The sequence below is a fragment of the Eptesicus fuscus genome, chromosome 7, assembly GCF_027574615.1.
Source record: "Eptesicus fuscus isolate TK198812 chromosome 7, DD_ASM_mEF_20220401, whole genome shotgun sequence".
NCBI classification, from domain to species: Eukaryota; Metazoa; Chordata; class Mammalia; order Chiroptera; family Vespertilionidae; genus Eptesicus; species Eptesicus fuscus.
The window spans coordinates 1,969,692-1,977,794 of NC_072479.1; positions in this window are offsets into that span (position 1 = coordinate 1,969,692).

An 8,103-nucleotide genomic window follows, 5' to 3' on the forward strand; every position below is an offset into this window, starting at 1 on the left:
TTGGTAGAACTCCCTTGTAAAGCTGTCTGAACCAGAGCTTTTGTTTGCTGGAAGATTTTTTTTATCACTGTTTCAATTTCTTCGGTAGTTATTGGCCTACTCAGGTTTTTAAATTCTTTTTGGATGAGTTTTGGGAGCTTGTATTTTTCTAGGAATTTGTCCATTTAATCTAGGTTGTCCATTTTGTTGGAATAGAGTTGTTCATGGTATTTTTTCATAATCATTTGTATTTCTGTGGGATTGGTCATTGTTTTACCTCTTTCATTTCTGATATTGTTTATTTGGGTCCTCTCTCTCTGCTTCTTGGTGAGCCTGGCTAGAGGTTCATCAATCTTGTTTATCCTTTCAAAGAACCAGCTCCTCTTGGTTTTGTTGATCTTATGTATTGTTTTTCTGGTCTCTATTTCATTTATCTCCACTCTGATCTTTATTATTTCCTTCCTTCTGCTTACACTGGGCTTTTCTTGTTCCTCTCTTACTAACTCTTTGAGTTGTAGGGTTAGGTAATTTATTACCATTGCTTCTTGTTTTTTTTTTTTTTTTTTTTTTTCTGCAGGCTTGTAGAGCTATGCACTTCCCTCTCAAGACTGCTTTCGTTGTGTCCCATAGATTTTGGATTGTTGTGTTTTCATTGTCATTTGTTGCCATGATGTTTTTTATTTTGTTTTTGATCTCTCTTGTAACCCAGTCATTGTTTAATAGCATGTTATTTAGTCTCCAGGTGTTTGATTTCTTCTGATTGTTTTTATTGTAGTTGATTTCTAGTTTTATGCCATTTTGATCTGAGAAGATGCTTGACATGATTTCTATCTTTTTGAATTTGAAGAGACTTTGCCTGTGACCCAATATATGGTCTATCTTTGAAAATGACCCATGTGCACTTGAGAAGAATGTATATTCTGTGGCTTTGGGGTGAAATGTTCTGAAGATGTCAATTAATTCCATCTGATCTAGTGAGCCATTTAGGATTGATATTTATTTGATGATTTTTTGTTTAAAGGATTTGTCCAATGGTGATAGTAGGGTATTAAAGTCCCCTATAATTACTTTATTGTTGTAAATCTCTCCCTTGATATCCTCCAGAAGATTTTTTATGTATTTGGATGCTCCTGTATTGGGTGCTTATATGTTTACCAGCATTATTTCTTCTTGTATGATTTCTCCCTTTAGTATTATGAAGTGGCCTTCCTTTACTCTTGTTAAGTCCTTCACTTTGAGATCTCATTTGTCATATATAAGTATTACTACCCCAGCTTTTTTTTTTTTTTTTTTTTTCATTTCCATTGGCCTGAAAATCCTTTTTCCATCCCTTCACCATCAGTCTGTGTGAGTCCTTTGTTCTGAGGTGGGTTTCCTGTAGACAGCAGATATATGGTTCATGTTTTCTTATCCACTCAGTTACCCTATGTCTTTTAATTGGGACATTTAATCCATTTACATTTAAAGTTACTATTGATACGTACTTGTTTGTTGCCATTTTTATTCTCTATGCTTGTGTTCCTTCTTCCTTTCCTTTTTCTTCTTTTTACAGCAGATCCTTTAGCATTTCTTGCATTGCTGGTTGGTGGTAATAAATTCCCTTAGTCCTTTTTTGTCTGTGAAGCTCCTGATTTCACCCTTAATTTTGCTTGATAACCTTGCTGAGTACAGTATTCTTGGATGCAGATCCTTCCTTTGAATGATTTTGTATATTTCATTCCATTCCCTTCTGGCCTGATGTGTTTCTGTTGAGAAATCAGTCGCTAGTATCTTTCTGTCTCTCTTTGGCCGCTTTTAATATTCTTACTTTGTCATTGCCAATTTAATTATAATGTGCCTTGGCATTGGTCTTTTGGGTTTCATTTTGTTTGGGACTCTGTGAGCTTCTTGGATTTGTGTGAGTTTTTTCTTCCCAATATCAGGGAAGTTTTCTGTCATTATTTCTTCAAACAGGTTTTCTAATCCTTGCTCAGTTTCCTCTCCTCCTGGCTCCCCTATGTGGGTGTTGTTTCATTTCGTGTTGTCCCAAAGTTCCCTTGGCTCTCCTCCTGTTTTTTATGTTTTTTTACTAAATGCTGCTCTGCTTGGGTAGTTTTTTCTACATTGTGTTCTAGTTCACTGATGTATTCCTCTGCTTCTTCTAGTCTACTGTTGATGCTTTCTATTGAGTTCTTTATAGCAGCCATGTCATTTTTCATTTCTTCTTGGTTCTTCTTCATTTCCTCTTGGTTCTTACACATATTGTTGAATTTGTCTTCCATCGTTTTCAGCATCCTTATGTCCATTGCTCTGAATTCTTTCTCTGACACATTTCTTGCCTCCATTTTGTTTACTTCCTTTTCTGGTGATGCCTCCTTTTCTTTCATATGAGGGCTGTTCCTTTTCTCCTCATGATCTTTCCTCTCTGGTTATATGGTTACGTAGTTCTCTCTCTCCTTTTACTAGGCGAAATCTGACCTTTCTGTGAGAGGGTGCAGAGCTCATCTGAGTCCGTGTATTCACGCTGCTTAAGATCCAGTGTTCCTGAGTTCGCAGATATTCCCTAGGTATTGATAACAGCTACTCTCCCCTTCAAGATGGCATGGTCTCCACATTAGAGCCGGGGATGTGGGAATCTCAAGGTCTGTGGCTGAAATAATGTGACCTTGTCCAGGGAGGCAAGTCCTCAATAATTCACCAAGCTGTCCAGAGGTAGGTAGCTCTGGGAGGAATTTCAGCAGCAGTGGAGGCTGCCCAGTCAGGGGAACCAGGTCTGGCAATCCCCAACAGTCCCTTGGAGTATAGCTGTCCTTCACCACAAATATACACTCCCTGTGCAACCACACACTCTCCTTCTGTTCTCTCACTCACATACTATCTTGCAGTCTGCCTTCCCATCAGCAGCCATCTTCCTGCAGCTCTCTCTCCATTGTGTTCTTTATTGCAGCTATGTCATTCTTCATTTCCTCTTGGTTCCTTTTCATGTTGGTGACATTCTCATTCTCATGTGTGTATTTATCATCCAGCCATTTGAGCATCCTTATAACCAGTACTCTGAATTCTTTCTCTTACATGTTGCTTGCCTCCATTTCATTTAATTCCCTTTCTGGTGATTCCTCCTTTTCTTTCCTCTGGGGATTTTTTTTCCTCCCCATTTATTTTGCTGTAACATTTTAATTATTTCTGCTCTTAGATCCAACTGCTTTGCTTCCCAGATTCTTTTGGGATTGGTGCTTGAGGTGCAATCTCTCAGGTCCCCTGGGCTTGGTCATCTAGTGGATCTCTCTACTTGAGCTATTTAGGTTCTCTTGAATGTTAGCTTCTTATTCATGGATGAATTTTTGTCTTGGGTTGGCAAAGTGACTCACCCCCAGCTTTGTTGTGCATGCTGTTTTGGATGTGATTGTGGTTCCGGCTCTTGTGGAAAAGGTTGTCTGAGGTCTCGCTGGCATGTTCTCACTATGGGTTCCCAGAGTCCACAGCCTGGGAGGAATGAGTCTCGGGGACTGAGGCTCAGGTAGTGTGAATTTGGCCAGTGTGGTGTGACTCCTGCTGGATTAGCATCACTCTTCAACTCACTGCCAGGGGCACTGAACCTGTGTCAGTGGAAGGCAGGTGTCTCATAGTCTCTGGTTGAGGCAGTGGGACTCTGGCCAAAGTAATTTCCTTCTCTGAGTCATGAGGGCGTTCAGGATCCAGTGGCCGGGGATGTGGGAATCTCAGGGTCTGTGGCTGAAATAATGTGACCTTGTTCAGGGAGGCAAGTCCTCAATAATTCACCGAACTGTCCAAAGGTAGGTAGCTGGGAGAGGGATGTCATGGATCCTACTGAGGGAGCCATGCACCCCTGGTTGGAGAGGCACATGCCCAGTGGCAGCACACAGAGGGGCCCAGGTGCCTTCTGCTGGGGGTGTGAGCTCATGAGGCCCACAAACTGGATCAGACCGATTGTGGTGTGCCCCCAGCCCCATGGAGGGAGAATTCCCGGTTTCTGCTTCAGGGGATGTGTACCCTTGGTTGGATATGCATGACCATTGGCTGCTTACAGAGGCACCCAGGAGCCATCAGCTGTGGCAGTGGGCTCAGGAGGACCTTGTGCCTGAGCAGCACTACCACAGGGACTGGATGCCAGCGGCCAGGGTTGTGCCTTGCAGCAGTTCCAAGAAGCACCTGGTGGCCACCTGCCAGGGGCCTTGCGCCCTGGATCAGAGTGACTGCAGTGACCGAAGGTCAACAGCTGAGGAGTGGGAAGTCCAAGTTTCTGCTGTGAAGCCTTGAGCCTTTGGTTGGACACAAGTGTGCCTAGTTACAGCTTACAAAGGCACCCAGGAGTCGCCTGCTGGGGCAGTGTCCTCAGGGGGCCTGCATGCTGAAATCATGCGACACAGTGTCTGATGTCTGTGGGTAGGCAGCCAGGAAGGGGGAAGTCCAAATTTCTACTGCTGGGGCTGTGCACCCTTGTTTGAATATGAGTGCGCTGAGCTGGGGCTCAAGGAGGCCACCAGGATCTGCCTATAGGGGCAGCAGGCTCAGGAGGCCTGTGTGCTGGAAAGGCGCAACTGCAGTGTCCAGATGTCAGCAGCCAGGGAGGGGGATGTCCCAATTTTTGCTGCCTTGTGCCCTTGGTTGAAATCATGTGTGCCCATCAGGGGCCCACAGAGGCATCCAGGAGCCGTCTGTCTGGGTGGTGGGGCTCAGGAGGCCTGCGCTCTGGAAAGGCGTGATGACGGTGTCCTGAGGTTGGCCGCTGTGGGGTGGGAAGACTCAGTTTTAGCTGCCAAGGCCTTGTGCCCTTGGTTGGATTCACGCACACCCAGCGATGGCTCACTGAGGCACCTGGGAGCTGTTTGCCAGGGCAGCACACTCAGTGTGGCCCTTGTGTTGAAGCTGCATGACTGAGGTGTCTATGGGAAGGCAGTCAGAATGGGGGGAACTCAAAATTTCTATTGCCGGGGCTGTGCACCCTTGTTTGGATACAAGTGGGCCCCGCAGAGGCTCACAGAGGCACCCAAGAGCCGCCTTTGGGGCGGTGGGCTCAGGAGGCCTGCGTGCTGAAAAAGCTTGACTGTGGTGTCCAGAGGTCAGCAGCTGTGAATTGAGTAGGCTCAGTTTTTGCTGCTGTGCCCTTGGTTGAATTAGCGCACGCTCAGTGATGGCTCACCGGGGTACCCCGGGGCTGATTGCCAGGGAGGTGCACTCAGACAGGCCCTTTCGCTGAAGCCGTGTGACTGAGGTGTCTGTGGGTAGGCAGCCAGGAGTCGGGGAAATCTGAATTTCTACTGCCAGGGGCCTTGTGTCCTTGGTTGAATTCGCTCGCACCCAGTGGTGGCGCACTTAGGCACTCAGAGGGGCCCTGAAGCTGAAGCCGCAAGACTGAGATGACTGTGGGCAGGTATCCAGGAAGGAGGAATCCAGAATTTCTACTTCTGGGGCGGTGGGCCCTTATTTGGATAAGAGCCATCCAGCGGGGGATCACAGAGGCACCCAAGAGACACCTTTGTGGCCTTGGGTTGAGCGGACCTTCACGCTGGCAGAGCGTGACTGTGGCATCCAGATATTGGCAGCTGTGAAGTGGGAAAACTCAGTTTTTGCTGCTATGCCCTTGGTTGAATTCACACGAGCCCAGTGGTGGCTCCCAGGGGTACCCTGGGCCGATAGCCAGGGTGGTGCACTCAGATAGGCCTTTGTGCTGAGGCCCCATGACTGAGGTGCTTCTGGGCAGGCAGCCGGGAGTGGGGGAAGTCTGAATTTCTACTTCAGGGGGCCTTATGCCCTTGGTTGGATTTGCGCATGCCAAGTGGCAATGCGCTCAGGCACCCAGAGGAGCCCTGGTGCTGAATCCGAGTGACTGAGGTGGCTGTGGGGAGGTATCCAGGAAGGGGAATCCAGAATTTCTACTGCCGGGGCAGTGGGTCCTTGTTTGGGTAAGAGTGTGCCCCGCGGTGGCACCCACTAGTAGCCTGTGGAGTGGTGGGCTCAGGCAGCCTGTGCGCTTGAAAGCGCAAGTATTGGTGCTGGAGAAGCGCGACTGTGGCATCAGCAGTTAAGCCGCTGGAGTGGGGGAAGTTGCATTTACTGCTGTGGGAGCGTGCACCCTTGGAAGTGGAGGTCCCAGGGTCCGTGGGTCTGTGGGTGGGGCAGCAGGATTTTGGCTGGAGTCACTGCCGGGTCGCGGGCAGTGTCCAAGGCCTGTCTGGGTGGTGGTGTTGATGAGTTCCTAGAAGAGGCCACTCTCCCCTTCAAGATGGCATAAGCTCCGTGCCTGTGCCCGAGTCCCGCAGTCCCGGGAGTGCCCACAGCGGTGGTAGTCTCTCCCGGTCCAGGAGAGCCTGGTCTGCCAGCCCCTGCTGCTCCTGCGGGATTTAACTGTCCCTCCCTCACTCACACACTCACCACACACATCCACACACTCTCCTCTCGCCCCCTCACTCACTCACTTCCTCTCCTTCACCTCCGTCCTGCGCACTGCCATCTTCTTTTCCCTCGGGGCTTTTTCTTTAAGGGATTCAATTCCTATTCATTCAAAGAGCTCTGTGTTTAAACCATTCACTGAGGACTGGGTATGATAATGTGAAAGGTCTCTACAGTGAATCAAATTATGATTCTGCCTGTAACATCTCAAAAATATATATTAAGCAACAACTTTACAGGCTGCCCTCCATTTTATCACTAAAGATCCCTGTATGTCAAAATGTCTCATTATGCCTCGATCCCTGGACCTTAGTGGAATTGCACTATTGCCTCTCTGATGTCTCCAACTTCAGGATCCACTATTCCCATAAAGACCAAGATGGGAGCCCAGTTTCGTCCTCCACCATCACCTTCAGCCTGGAGAGGACACCACCACACAGCTTTCCAAGGATCTTTGTGCTCCTCTTCCTAATGCATTTCTTAGTGATTGAGAGAAGAGAATGTTCTCCAAGGGTATTAACAAAATCTGATAGGAGAAGCCGAGAAGCATGCACATAATCCATCTAACCCAACATTCCTACTTCCCTGAGCCTTCGGACACCTTCTTTTGTGGTATATCAGGGAGTCCAGTATTACACCGCATTGATTATAGGACACCACTGAGTCCAGGCAGCCATGAGCCAATTCAGCTAGTCTGTGTGTTTAAGTCAGCATATTAAATCCCAAATCCTCAATATATCAATAAATTTGGCCAGAACAAAACTAAAAATTTATCCTTCTTGGTCTAAGACTCCATTTTCATATTTGCTCTCTGGATTCCTACTGGTATAATTTAGAAATGTCTGCAATTTTCACCAAAACTAGGCCGAATGCTCCCAAGGTCTGGGTTCTTCTGGGACATGATTTTTTATGAAATACAGGGGATTTTTTATGAAATGCAGGGAATTTTTTATGAGTAGCAGGGAATAATGGCAATGAATTCTAAAGACATGCAATGTCCCTTAGGAGACAATATCCCCTGAAGCGGCTATTTAAGTATGTTTATCTGGGAGAAACTTCTTCCCTCAGATCAGGTGGAGGAACTACCTTAACCAGCAAAGGAATTACAGAGAATCAGGGTCTTCAAAGTGTCTGCCCAAAAGTTCTCTTCACATATCTTGCTCCCACACTGTTACATAAGAAATATGGTGATATTGAGCAACACAACTCTGTGATCCTGCAACATCACTATGATGGAGTCCTTCAATATTATCAGAGTCTGATTTATACCTCTACCCCCAATTTGTAAGCCAATTATTTCCTGGCAATCTCTGTAGCCAACTGAATCAGCTCTTTGTCCTATTAGCATAATTACATTTTTTTCCAAAGCAACTCACTGCCACATCTTCTATTGCCTTGAGCTCCTAGTGCTTTGAGTCCCAATAGCCTTTCTTCCCATGGCAGTGTTTATCATGAATAATCAATGCCACTGAGGTACCAAGAGTTAGCAAGATCTTACCCATCCACCCTGAATATGTGAAAAATTCAATCCAGAATCCCATTTTAAAGGTTCTTTCTTGATGCCCATCCACTGAAAAGTACAATATCAGAAGATGCACAATTACACGAGATAAAGGTACTATTTACAAGGGTGTGGAGAGGTTTAAGGGAAACAAAGAATAGTATAGTATTCTGGGGCTAGCAACAGTATGTCCAAAGCATAACCTGAAGAGGCAAGGGAAAGAGTGAAACCAA